The following is a 14530-nucleotide window of genomic DNA, read 5'->3' on the forward strand; positions in this document are numbered from 1 at the left end:
ATTCTCTAAAATGCCAGTTTCTTAAAATATTATTTCTGATATTGCACATGGATTAAATCCACGAGGCAGTAAGACAATGCTGTGGAAAGAATGAGAGTTCTGGAGTCAGGCAGCTCTGGGATGTAGCCCAGGCCCTGTAATTCACTTGCTCTGTAACCTGCACAACCTCAGTTCCCTCATCTGTCACGTGGGGGTAAATGACCTCACAGAGATGCAAGGATTACACAAATTAATAAATACCAAGTGTTTGGCACATGGTACCCTTCCCTCCCCTGCATAACTATAATTCATAATTATAATTATAACTGCATTTTAACTTTAATCATGAAATTTAACTCTAGGCAGTGAGGTTGGTCCGAAGACTTCCAGAAATCAGAAATCCCATGGAAATAAATTATTCTCCTTATCTCCAACGTGCTCATGCAAATTCCACTCTACATGATCTGAGACACCTGCACTGAAATCCACCAACACTACACTGAGCTCTTCTGGCACCTTCGTGATGCCAAAGAGCACGTTTCATTTCCATAACTCTCTTGGTAATACTGAAGGACCATGTCATTAGGAGACAGAGTACTGAAACCATATCCTCTAGGGAGTCATATCAGAATCTTAGGAGTGGTGATTGACAAAGCAGATCAAATGAAAGTAAACTTTTATATCTATAGATAAAAAATGCTTGCATTTTTTCACACATACTGTGAAAAGTAAAATTCAACAAGTCATGTTGGCAGGTGCAGGTAGCCAGAGGAGTCTGTGATTATATGGTAGGGAAGGGTAGAGTGAGGGAAGCCCCCATAAGTGGCCATTTCAGAAACAGGAGAGGGTGTGAGAGTTTTATGTCCATAAAAGGGGGACATGTTTTTTTAAAAAAACAAGCAGAAGGATAGGCAAAATGGACACTTCACCAAAGAAGACATTCAGGTGGCAAGTAAGCACATGGGAAAATGCTCAACATCATTAGTCATTAGAGGCATCCAAACCGAAATCACAATACTATCACTACATGCTTTCAGAACGGCATAAAAAAGAAAAAGAAAAGAGCTGGGAACCCCAGGGGCTGATAAGGATGAACTCCTATACTTTACTGGCAGGAATTCACAGTGGTACAGCCACTTTGGAAAACAGTTTGCCAGTCTCTTATAAAGTTACATATAGACTTAACCATACAGCCCAGCAATTCACTGCTAGATAGGTACCTAAGCGAACTGAAAATTTAGGCTTCCACATGACCTCTACCTGGATGTTTACAGCAGCCTTACTCATATGTTGGAAACAGCTGAGATGTCCTTCAGCTGATGAATACATAAACAAACTCTGATATACCCACACCGTGGAATACTACTCAGTAGTAAGAAGGAACAAGCTATTGGTCCATACGACAACATGGATAAACCTTAAACATCTTTTGTGTGGTGAAAGGAGTCAGAACCAAAGGCTGCATATTGTTTGATTCCATTTACAGGACATTCTCAAGAAGTCAAAACTATAAGGACGGTTGCTAGGGGTTGGGATGGGAGAAGGGCTGATTACAAAGGAATTCTGAAGTTGATGGAACTGTCCCGATGTTCCTGCGGTGGAGGATACACGACTCTGCATTTGCCAAAATCCATAGAAGTGTATCATCCAAAGAATGAATTTTATTGTATGTAAGTAAAAGGAAAAATCTGCCTGACTGTCCAAGGCCCAGGATGGATGCAGACTGTGGCAAATGAACGTAACGATATGACAAGTGAAAGATATATCCATGCTTGGGGACGGGGGGGGGGGGGGCGGGGGGAAGAAAAGAGACAACTTACATAACTTTGGAAATAGTGTTGTGACTGGCTACTACAAGGGTAAAGACAAAATGACTTGTACACAAAATTAGAATATACTCTAGTGAGTAAAACTATCTCCTACAGGGTATGGGTTAGCAATTTTGAAAGCACTTTACCTGCATACCAGAGTTGACCAAACAAACAAATATAGCATCGATAGTGACAGCCAGATTGGAGGAAGAAGCAATAAGCAAAGGGCCAACCCTGCGGTGCCGGATTGGGTCAGAGGCATCAGTATGAACTCATGTATGGTGTACTTTTAATATATATTTAGACAGATAAGGGCTTTTCAGCCTTGGCACTATTGACATTTTGGGCTGGATAATTCTTTGTTGTTTGTGCCTGTGCATTGTGGGATATTTGGCAGTGTCCCCAACCTTTGCCCATTAGATCCCAGTAGCATGTCCCCTTGAGTTGTGATACCCCAAAATATCTGCAGACTTTAACAAATATCCCCTGGGATCCAGGTGTGGGACAAAATTGACCCCCGTGGAGAGCCACTGAATTCAATGTATTCAGAAGCAAATATAGATGTATGTGCATGCCTTCGTTAGTATAAATACATTATTTCCTAGTTCTGATCACTAAGGGCCTAGAAACAATGACACTCCAATAAAAATGAGCTCACCCACCCAGATCTTGGTTTCTAAACACCACTCTCCAAAAGGAAGAATGAGGGCTCCTTAGAGAACTGGTTGGTTCCAGGGCTGGGGCAGGGAAAATACAAAATGAGCCTGAAGCATCTTGTGGTGCTACAAAGTAGGAACGTGCTCCAAAAAGCAGCGTGGGGGGCTTGCTGAAACCTGAGCGAGCTTTCAATAGCCAAAGCTGGAATGATTTAAGGAAAAAAAAAAAAATAACAACAATATGGGATTATAACACAAAGAACAAAATAAATAGCCATGAGTCTGTAGTGCCGTCAGTGAAGGGTAGAAGAGAAATGACAACTCTTCTTCCCAGAAGAATTCAAATCAGCAAATGTAGAACAAATGAAGGAAACCAGAGACTCATTTGAATACCACAGGAATAACTATGACAGGAAAGAACGACATAATGAATGCTAAAATTAGTACGTGAAAATTTAAGGAGAAACCTGGCAGACATTGTTGTGACCAAATGATCAGTGTCAACATACCTGGAAATGAATCCGCGTCAATATCATCTACTCCCTAATAGGACGCAACAACAAGGGCACCTCACCTCTCAAATTTATAACCTTTAAATTACCAGAAGACAACAGACGAATCCGAATTGAGGGGCATTTTACAACATACCTAACAGTCTTCAAAACTGTCAAGATCACAAAAGACAAGACCAGGAAACCATAACAGATTAGATGAGATTAAGGAGGCGTGACAACTAAAAGCGCCATGACATTCTGGAATAAAAAAAAGATGACATTGAATAGAAAAATTTGGGAAATCTGATTAAAGTTTGTAACTTGGTTAACTGTTTTGTATCAATGTTAATTTCTTAATTTTGCCATTTGCGTCGTGATTAGGTAAGGTGCTGACGCTGGACGAAGCTGAGCGAAGACAATATGAGAACTCTCTGGATTGACTATTTTTGCAAATTTCCTAAGTCTAAAATTATGCAAAAATAAAGTTTTTTAAAATACGAGAATCTGAAACAATAAAAAAAAAATAAAAGAGAAAAAGGGGGTCGCCTGGGTGGCTCAGCTGGTTGAGTGTCCGATTTTGGCTCAGGTCATGATCTCACGGTTCATGAGCTCGAGAACCGCATCAGGCTCTTTGCTGTCAGCACAGAGCCTGCTGTGGATCCTCTGTCCCTCTCTCTCTGCTCCACCCCTGCTTGTTCTCTCTCTTTGTCTCTCTCTGTCTCTCTCAAAAATAAATAAACATTAAAAATAATAATAAAATAAAAGATGAGAATCATGGAGGCATTCCTCTGCATGACATACTCAGTTCAATCATAACACATAAGTTATATTCCAAATGCTATTCATTAGCCCTAAAAATGAGTATATTTTTGAGTAACTTCTACCAAAAGGTACATGGAGGTAATTAGGTAACTGAGTAATTCTGAGAACTCTAAGAACCCACCATATATTCTTTGGCATCGATTACTTCTAAGAATTGCATGTTCAGTCCTACGTTTTAGAGATCTATAAAACATGTTATGTTTTTCCTATACCTTGTGAGTTTGCTATAACCTAAAAAAGAGCATATGGCTCCAAAGTGGTGGTTCGAATCGTTCTGAATGAAAACGAAAAGAGATGGACAACTTCACTTCTTTTCTTGGTGAAGCCACTTCTCCCTTCCTCCTCTAAGTATTTTTCACAAGGTTTTCCATCTGATCGACCTGAAACGTGCAATATTAGGGGGAGCTGCTTGGGATGGAGACCTGGACCCACCAGGGGAGCCGGGTAGAGAGCCAGACCCTGTGTCGGAGACGGAAGTGCCAAAGACAGTCGAGAAGAACGTCTCCCTTCTCACTTCTGCCGAGCGCCCAGCCCGTGCCAGAGACTCCGTCCTCACAACCCCCCGTGAGGTGCTGGAGTATCGTCCAGTTTAGTAGATGAGAAAACTGGAGCTGCGAATGGCTGAGTCAGTTGCCCAAGGCCACGTGGCTACAAGTGGCGGAGCGAGAGGTCTTGGGACCAAACATTCTAATGCCACAGCCAACACCACTGCCACTTTTCCTCCAGTCCTGAGAGTGCTTGCGGGGGTTAAGCAGCCTAAGGCTGAGAACCAGGAAGTCATTCCGGTCAGAAGCAAGACAAGGGTCTGGCAGTCAGACCGGCTGGCATGGGTCAAGGCAGGCAGAGGGGCTGGAGCTCGATGGTCAAGCGAGTAACTGCAGGGGCAGGGAATGTTAGCCCCACGGACTTTGGTTTTCCTGCCTGGAGTAGGAACTGAAGGTGGGTGTGAGCTGAGCCGACCTGTGGTTGAGTGAGGAAGGAGGCAGCGAGCCGAACGGGCAAGAGAACAGGATGAGACTCACACTGACAGGACGTGAGCCTGCCTGCTGAATGACATTGGGCAAGGAACTTACCTCTCTGAGCCTCAGTTTCCTCATCTGTAAAACAGAAATCATAATTGTGAGCCAGATCATGTCACTTCTCTACTCAAATCCTCCAGTGGCATCTGATCGCCCTCAGAACAAAACCCCCCAAACCTGCAAGGCCCCGTGTGACGCGGCCCCTGGATCCTTGCCGATCTCTCATCCCGCTTCTTGCTCACATCGCTGCAGCCGCCCCGACCTCCTCACTTTTCTTCCTACACCTGCTCACTCACCTCAGTAGACAGTTTGGAGCCTAGTGGCCAGGTCGTCTTTCAATCTTTCAACGGGTGTTACTTTTCCTGGAATGCTCTTCCCCCAGATCTGTGCATGGTTCATTCCTCTATTAATCCAGGCCCCTCTTCCCTGCTGCTCCTCCGCTACCCCCCCTCACCTTCTCTATCCCCTTCATCCCCTTCCTCTGCTTCATTCTTCAACCTCGTTTTCACCGCCACTTGGCGTGACGTTACAGAGCCATGCGTGTATTTGCTGTTGTCTTTCTCACTTGAGTGTCGGCTCAGCTCACCGAGAACAGTGACTTTGTCACATCTAATCACTGTATTCCTGCTGCCTACCTCAGAGTGGGTACTCACATATTGGATGAGCTTGTAACACCGTTGTGTTACAAAATTAGATAATGCCTGTAAAATGCTTGTTAGCGCTCGATATTAAAGGGTAGGAGAACAGGGAACGCAGACACAGTTTGATGCTTGCTGAATATTGGGTAAGAGAGCTAGGAATATAGGGCGGTTCTTACCTGTTGGCAAGGTAACTAACACATAGACACCAACGTAAAAGTTCATTGTTATGAAGTTCTAGAGAAGTCACCGTGTCACGTAGAGAGGGAAGGGGGCCGTGACTGCAAGGATGGGGCATTTGATGATATGAGGAAGGCCCCACGTTTCTTTTTTTTTCCAGTTCTCATACCTTCTATAACCAAACGCTCTCCAGATAGTGCCACATTTTCATTTTTATTGGTGGCCGCACAAGATATTCTTCATGCGTTGGTACACATGGCCGATCTAATCGTTATGAGCTGGTATTTGAAATACAACTCTGCCACGGATGGACAAATCTGTAGAGGACCTGGGCTGGAAAGAGGATCCTTTCCCCCCGACTACTGCAAAAAATCTCCCAACCATTTGCCTTCAGTCTCTTGCTTCTCTTCACGATCCATCTCAGATTATTTTCCCACAGCAGGGGATGGAGCACATCTCTGAACCCACTGCGGAACACCGTTGCCTACTGAATAGCACAGAAACTCCTTACTGTCCCATTCATAGCCTTCCACAGTTCAACTCCAAGTGCCTTTCCAGCCTCACACTCGATCCCTCCGCAGCCTCTGGTTCCCAGGCAGAGGGCATCACTACTCTTCACTGCTCCTTACACGGTTATCTGCATTCGCACCTGTGTCCTTATTCCCGAACCTGAAACTTCTCCCTTCCACCCACCACCCACACTGCCGTCAAAATTCTGCTCAAGGCCTAGTTCAAGCCCACATTCCTGTGACTTCTCTTTTGAACGCAGAGCTTTCCTGTGTCCTACGCATGCCCTTTACTTGTTCTTCCATCATACACTTAATTCATTTTGCGTGTTCTAGTTGGTGTTTTGTGTCTATCTTTTCTTTTTTTTTTTTTTTAAATTTTTTTTTTAACGTTTATTTATTTTTGAGACAGAGAGAGACAGAGCATGAGCGGGGGAGGGTCAGAGAGAGAGGGAGACACAGAATCGGAAGCAGGCTCCTGGCTCTGAGCTGTCAGCACAGAGCCTGATGCGGGGCTCGAACTCACGGACCGTGAGATCATGACCTGAGCCAAAGTCGGACGCTTAACCGACCAAGCCACCCAGGCGCCCCTGTGTCTATCTTTTCTACTACAGCCAAGGTTGGGGAGGGCAGAGACTGTGTCGTATTCTTTTTTGGTTAAGCCTTCAGGGCTTTGTACAAAGTGGGTGATCCATGGAGGTCTGATGAATGCATGTTCCCTGGGCAGTTCAGCTTAGCCTCTGTGGTTGGTTTAATATTTATAGAGAGTCCACGGTGAGGGAGACGTGGGACAGAGCTCAGCAGTGTCGGCTCGGCCACTCACGTGGCCGATGAGATGTGTAACGAAACTAATTACATGAACTTGGTTTGAATTTTTTAGGTTAATTTTTTTTTTTATGAAAATACAGGTAAAATGTAGCAGCTGTCTGAGGGGAGAAAATAGGCCAAAACACCAGACAAGACCACATATAACAAACGGTGCTATTAATCCCTTAATATCTTTTGATTTTTTATGACATTCTAATGCTCATATTCATCCCCTCATTTGGCACAGCAGTTACTTAACTAGCACAGAATTGAAGTGTCATAGTTTATAACAGGATTGAGATATGGTGGTGCACTTATATAACTGAGCTTTAAGCAGTGGGGTGGGAGAGAATAATTAGGAAAGTTACCTAATGTTAATTGGAGGTTATTTTAATTTTTTTTTTTTTTTTTTTAGTGTTTTACTTTTTGTTTTTGGGAGAGAGAAAAAAACGTGAGTGGTAGAGGGGCAGAAAGAGAGAGAGAGAGAGAGAGAGAGAGAGAGAGACACACACACAGAATCTGAAGCAGGCTCCAGGCTCTGAGCTGTCAGCACAGAGGGCGACACAGGGCTCAAACTCACGAACTGTGAGATCATGACCTGAGCTGAAGTTGAATGCTTAACCGACTGAGCCACCCAGGCACCCCTGGAGGTTATTTTTATAGAACAAAGAATTGGAAACTACCTAAATGTTCATCAGTTGGGCACTCATTAAAGCAACTGGAGTATGAAGACATTTTTTTTTTAATGTTTTATTTTTGAGACAGAGAGAGACAGAGCATGAGCAGGGGAGGGTCAGAGAGAGAGAGGGAGACACAGAATCCGAAGCAGGCTCCAGGCTCCGAGCTGTCAGCACAGAGCCCGACGCGGGGCTCGAACTCACAAACCACGAGATCATGACCTGAGCCGAAGTCGGACACCCAACCGACTGAGCCACCCAGGCGCCCCAGAGTATGCACACATCTTGTAACGCATTGTACCAGCATGGGAAAATATGCGTAATATGTAGTTAAGGGAAAAGGGCAAGTGCAAAATAATACATGTGGTTTGATGCACTTTATGTTGGGGAAAACTTCATATAAGTGCACGTGAATGCAAATAAAAAACATAAATTATATATATACACACATCCACATACATATATACACACACATACACTTGTATATAATATATTTTTGTCTGGAAGAATATGTACACTAAACTGTTAGCAGCAGTTACCTGTACGAAAAGGAACTGGAGAGGAAGCACCAAGTGGGGGAAAGGGAGGGATACTATCCAGTTCTAATTCTTTATATTTCTGTGTTACTTGAATTTGTTATGAGTGCATGTTATGTTTGCAGTTATCAGCAACAGCAGCAGCAGCAGCGAATCCTTTCAAGAGAGAGGACACTCGCTGGGCAGAAGCGTGTTGGAATGTGAGTAAACACACAGAGGGCCTCAGAAACCTAGAGAGCAGCAGCGGTCAGGGGGCCGCACACAAGCCGAAGCCACCGTCCTCTGTGAGGATCGGTCCCCGCTGCTGCAGAATGTGCACCGGTCACTGCCAACCCCACGGTAACACACCCCCAGGAAGTCACCATGGCTCCTTAATCAGGGTCACATGGTTCTGTCTCCTGTGGGAAACCCCTTCAGGAGAGGATTCGAGCTTGGGAGCGCAGGCTGGAATCCACTTAATGTTCTTTCTCATGCCTAAGCCAGGCCACTGTGGCCATATTTCAGTGTGTTCAATTCAGATCACATTTGAGCCTCCAGAAGGGACACCTAATCAACACCGCTGTTTTTATAAGCATTCGTAAACAATTTTGAGGGATATACTTAAGTTACTCATTGGTTCTGATTTTTAGATAAAGCTGTCTCAGTTCATCTCTCCTCCTAATACGTGTCTCAAATAGTTCCTGCTCAAAGCCAAATTAGTTGGTTGCTTCTGTGCAAAGTTGGTATAGGAGACAGAGCCCTGGAGGGCAGGCTTTGCCCTGAACCTTCCGTAGAACCTCGAACAGAGCTTATTTTCTTATCTGTGCTTCAGTGTCCTCATCTATTAAATGAAAGAGTTGTACCCAGTAATGTCCAGGGTCGTTATAAGCACTAACATTTGTAATCTGGTCTATGAACCTTTGGATGAACATATACCCAGGGCTTTGTGGGGGCCAAGGTGAGGCCCACAGACTTACAGTATAAATGACTTATTCAAATCCTTCCCCTTAAAAAAATTTTTTTTTCATGTTTTTATTTATTTTTGAGACAGACGGAGCATGAGCAGGGGAGGGGCAGAGAGAGGGGGAAACACAGAATCTGAAGCAGTCTCCGGCTCTGAGTTGTCAGCACAGAGCCCAACGCGGGGCTCGAACTCACGGAGTGTGAGATCATGACCTGAGCTGAAGTCAAATGCTTAACCGACTGAGCCACCCAGGTGCCCCCTAAAAAATTTTTTTTTATGTTTTTTTATTTTTGAGAGAGAGAGAGAGACAGAGTGGGTGGGAGAGGGGCAGAGAGAGAGAGAGGGAGACACAGAATCTGAAGCAGGCTCAGGCTCTGAGCTGTCAGCACGGGGGACTGATGCAAGGCTCGAACTCACAAACCTTGAGATCATGCCCTGAGCCGAAATCGGATGCCCAACCTACTGAGCCATGCAGGTGCCCCTCAAATCCTTTCTCATTTGACTGCTCCTCTGTCCTTTTAGAGCAAAATCTGACACCTCATGGCGCTATAATCTGACGTGGAATCTGACGAAGTGACAAAGAGAAAGCAGCAAAAAGCTACATTAGGACAGACACCCATTCTGTCATGATCAAAGATGAAGGCCCATTGGTCCAGCACCACATCTAGCACCGAGAAGGTGCTCAACAAGTTCTTTAAACAAATAAATTAGTGAATAAATGATGTCACCAGCTGACAGAAAAGCCCATCTGATCCAATCTGATTAGAGGAATGCTGGAACTTCCTGAAGTGGACCTTGCGGTCCGGCTTGAAGGTTCTCCTGGAACCCACCACACCCTGACAGGCTTCAGTTGCCTTCACTTCCCAGGGAGGTCTCCAGGACTGACGGACGGTTCCCTGAGGTGTAGCAAGTGGGGAAGAGAACACTCGCTCGTCACCCTGAGACTGGCTGTCGCCTCCCCACAGAATGTTCTTCAAGAAAGGAGTTTGCTCCCTCACCAAATAGGGCCCTTTATTCCTCATTTACAGTTGGGAAGTGAATTAGTGTGACTGAAGAGACGTAGATGAAAGTTTTTCTGGGTCTGCCTGAGCAAGTAGATGCGACTCAATCAAAGGCAGCACAGTGCATTAAAAAATTAAAGCTCAAACAGTGCTTCAAAGTTATTTTATTATCTCAAGTAGGTTAAAATAATTTGTCGATACTTCTGTTTATCCCTTAATTGGTTTAATAAGTTCCTTCTTCAAAGACAGCACAAAGATAAATTTCAGCCAGCTTGAATTATCACAAACGCCTAAAATCAGTCATTCAAATTAACTTACTGGGAAAATTGTTAACTTTCACAACCACCTCTTCCAGAGGCTTCTACCTACGTACTTGTGGTGCCAGTCTGTCTTGTCAACTCAGATTTTACTGTAAATTTTCTGACTCTTTTCTTTTTCTGCTTTTCCTTTGTTCCTGCTAGATTTTCTAGTTTTCACTCCTCGTAACATCTCGTTGCCAAATAGTACCAAGCGTCACTGCTCCTGGTATTTCTGAAATGTTGAGTTTTCTCCCCAAATGTGTGTGCTCCCAGCAAATCAACACACATGAAGAAGCATCCACATGTGGTTTAGTCTCTTCTTAATGTGCCTTTGAGTCCTGGTCAAAGTGAGAGAATCCAGCAATGAGACAGTGTGGCCTAGGATGTGAAAAAAGCTTGACTCATACGGTCAGTAGACGAGGCCTGTGATTTAAGGGACATTGGTTCGCCTTTCTGGGCCTCGGTTTCCCATTGCAAAAAGAAGCTAGTGAAGCTGACTGGCCTCTGTGTTTTCAGTTTTGACTTTCCACCGCGTTGTGAGAGGCAGCATTTGGAAGTAGTTGGTATGATTTAGAAGCCATTTTAGGTCAGCCAGAAAAGGGATAATGTAAATCTTGAGAAATACAACCACCAGGGTGCCCATGAGACTCATGTAATCACCTCTCTTCCTGGACAGATTAGGAAATTGTGGTTTAAAAACAAAAAGCCCTAAGTTGCAGCCCTGTACTCATTGATTTAAAAAAAAAAAAAAAAAAAGCTAAGTCAGTATTTTCCTTAAAAAAAAAAAAAAAGAACTATAAACAGTATGTTTTGAGGTGAGAGAAAAGTAAACAAGAATGAAAAACTGTTTATTAAAATTTTAAAACTTTCAGTCACATGACTGTTCTGGAACACAAAAGCCTTCCCTGTTTTTGTTACTAAGTGGCCTGTGATTTAAAGCTCCTGACAACACCAGCCACTCACAATGACACTGTCCCCCTTTCTTCCCTGCACGGTCCTAGCAGACGCTCATTTGTATGTATGGTTTCAGCCTGTCTGCCGTGTCTGGCCAAAGGGACAGATACTAATGGCATATGTTAATTACTATCCAACAACTTCCTTTCATTAGAGTGTTTATTAACATTCTCACTTCTGCCCATTGAACCAGCTGGCACGAGGGCACACTGGCAGCTTTGAGTTCACGTGCTGTTTTTCACTCCGGGCTCACACGATAGAATAGATTTTTCTTTTTTGGATAATGAAACCTTTTCTGTTTCGATCTCGGCCGAGAGCTTTCTGAGATGCCCGGAAGATGACACCAAAATGGCAACTTGGAAACAAATGTCTTGCCGTGGTGGCCCACCTTCAGAGCTGTTCTAGATGTATTTTGGTTCCACAACATGGGAGGTATTCATCGGTCTGTTTGGACATCTCTTCGATATCATTAGTGGGCGCCCAATAACCCTTCTTCTAACTATATGCACCCAGGAGCTATGAAATAATTTGTGTATTAGTGAAACTATCTTCTCTAAATACAACTCTAGACTGGATTTCTCAATAGCAAGACAAGACACAGTTCACTACAATTTCAGGGCATGGGCACTGGGGGTCGGGGGGGGTGGTGGTGGGGAGAGTAAGGCAGCCAGGGAAAAGTCCAAAAGGCCCAAAGTTTGTATGGCATGATGAACTGCAAATGGACATATTTTCACATTTAACAGTAACAGCGCAATTAACCATAAAGAGCTCTTAGATCTTTCCACTTGATTGGTTGCACATGTCCCTTTAAGGTGCCCTGAGGAGGGAAATGGACGAGTTGCCAGCAGAATGACAAAGCAGGAATGACACGGTAAACAAGTGTTTTCCAGCGTTCTCACCCAGTGACATCCCTCAGTGGTCACTCCTCACAGAATATCAAATGTAGGAGAGAGAGCAGAATGCTAAGAAGGCAGTTCTTAGACAGTCGCCTTGTTGGGAAATCACAGTAGATTCCACTCTCAAGGGGATCAGAAGTTTCGTTCTCATCTGATCAGGCTGCCTTGCTACAAATATTAGACGAATGGGTTTTTTGCTTTCATATTAGATAGTGCATAGCTTTCGAATACCATGCAAAGAGCAGTGATTTTGCCAAAGGAGTTTCACAGTTGCAAAGGCCTTGGGGCTTTTGTAATTTTTTTTTTTTTTTTTAATTAAAGCTAAAGCAAGTCTGTGCTTTGTATTATTAATCCTGTGAGGAGGCCACACTCCTTTCTCTTCTCACCCCTCGTGTCCCAGCCACCAGACCCAACCAGCTCCCAAGGTTATGTGATCTAAAGCCAAAGCCATGCTTAGTCACACTCTGCATGGGTCTGGTGTCACAGAGCTCTGGGAAGGAAAGTCTTTGGCATTGCTGGGAGTGGACAGATAATGGAGTACCACCAGCCACAGGGAGAATGCTTTAGTGACAGGCATTCATTTAATCAACAAATATTTGTTACCTACAAACAATGCTGATATTTAGTTGTCACGCACCAATATGGCTGGATCTGCTGGTTAAAAAAAATTTTTTTTAATGTTTATTCATTTTTTGAGAGACAGAGAGACAGAGCATGAGTGGGGGAGGAGCAGAGAGAGAGAGAGACAGAGAGAGAGAGAGAGAGAGAGAGAGAGAGAGAGAATCCTTAGCAGGCTGCAGGCTCTGAGCTGTCAGCACAGAGCCCGACGCGGGGCTCAAACCACAAACTGTGAGATCATGACCTGAGCCGAAGTCAGACACTTTTTTTTTTTTTAATTTTTTTTAACGTTTATTTATTTTTGAGACAGAGAGAAAGAGAGCATGAACAGGGGAGGGTCAGAGAAAGAGGGAGACACAGAATCTGAAACAGGCTCCAGGCTCTGAGCTGTCAGCACAGAGCCCGACGCGGGGCTCGAACCCACAGACCGCGGGATCATGACCTGAGCCGAAGTCGGACGCTTAACCGACTGAGCCACCCAAGCGCCCCCCCGAAGTCGGACACTTAACCCACTGAGTCACCCAGGTGCCCCTGGATATACTAGTTTTTAAAATATCAAAATATTTCCATACTTGTGGGTAAAATGTCACTACCCTGAGTCTTTCCAGTGTCCCTATCTGCCCCAGACCTATCAATCACCTTGCACCTCCTGAATTCTCTAAGACCAAGTACCTACAAGATTCATGCTTGGCCCCATAGGGGCCTCCAGAACTCTGCTCCAGTGCTAGAGCTCACGTCGTGTGAAAGGGGCAATGACCATCGACATGGGTGTAAATAGCTAGACTATCACCATTGCCTCCAATGTCCCTGCACTAAGCTGGGTATTGGTGATACACAGAAAAAGAAAACATTGACCCCTGTCTTCCAGGATCTCCCAACCTGGTGGAGACTATCATGAAAAAAAGCTGTGTGCTAAATCCCAGGAATTTTGAGCTGATGCCACTCTGATTTGCAGACTTAGAAACCGGACTTTGTCCACATGCTAGAGTGGATCAAGTTCTCAGGGACAGATTCACATCAGTCAAGCTCTCAAGAGACTGCTATATAAACCAAGTCGCAATTTATTCATTTGCGACGAGAAATAAGAACTTCTAGGCAGAGTGGACATCTGTGGTCACTTTGACTAACATTCTCTCCCAGTGGGAAACTAAATAGGAAGACAAATGGTAATGAGAACACAGCTTGAGTACACAACCTGAGCAGGGGATATTAGAGGGATGGTTTTAACGTCAAAGGGTGTCACATTTTCTTAAGCTCATGGCTTCACTTCCTCTTGGGAGATGGACCTGCCCAAATAGAGAGGACTGGCTGTTCCTGTCAGTTCCCCAGGCACTCTCCCTTTGGCGAGCTGTGTCCCCTCACTCCCACTTCTCTTTCCATGCAGACCTCCTCCTTTGGTTCACTCATTCTATCTTTAGATGTGTTAATACCTCCAACCAGGCTCCAGCCAAACACTGTTGGTTTCCTGTCCCTGCCTTGGAAGCATTCTCTCTTTCAGGTGACCCCGCACAGATCCTGGTGTTCTAGTTGGGTTTGGTCATTTAACTCATCGCTTCTCAGATGAGGCTAAACTTTGGAAGCACCTAAGAAACCTTTAAAAATACTGATGTCTGGTTCCCCGCACCGCGCCCCCCCCCCCCCCCGCCCAAGGAATTCTGATTTAACTGATTCAGGGTGAACTTTGGGCATTGGGC

Source organism: Panthera tigris, chromosome A1, assembly GCF_018350195.1.
Source record: "Panthera tigris isolate Pti1 chromosome A1, P.tigris_Pti1_mat1.1, whole genome shotgun sequence".
Lineage (NCBI taxonomy): Eukaryota > Metazoa > Chordata > Mammalia > Carnivora > Felidae > Panthera > Panthera tigris.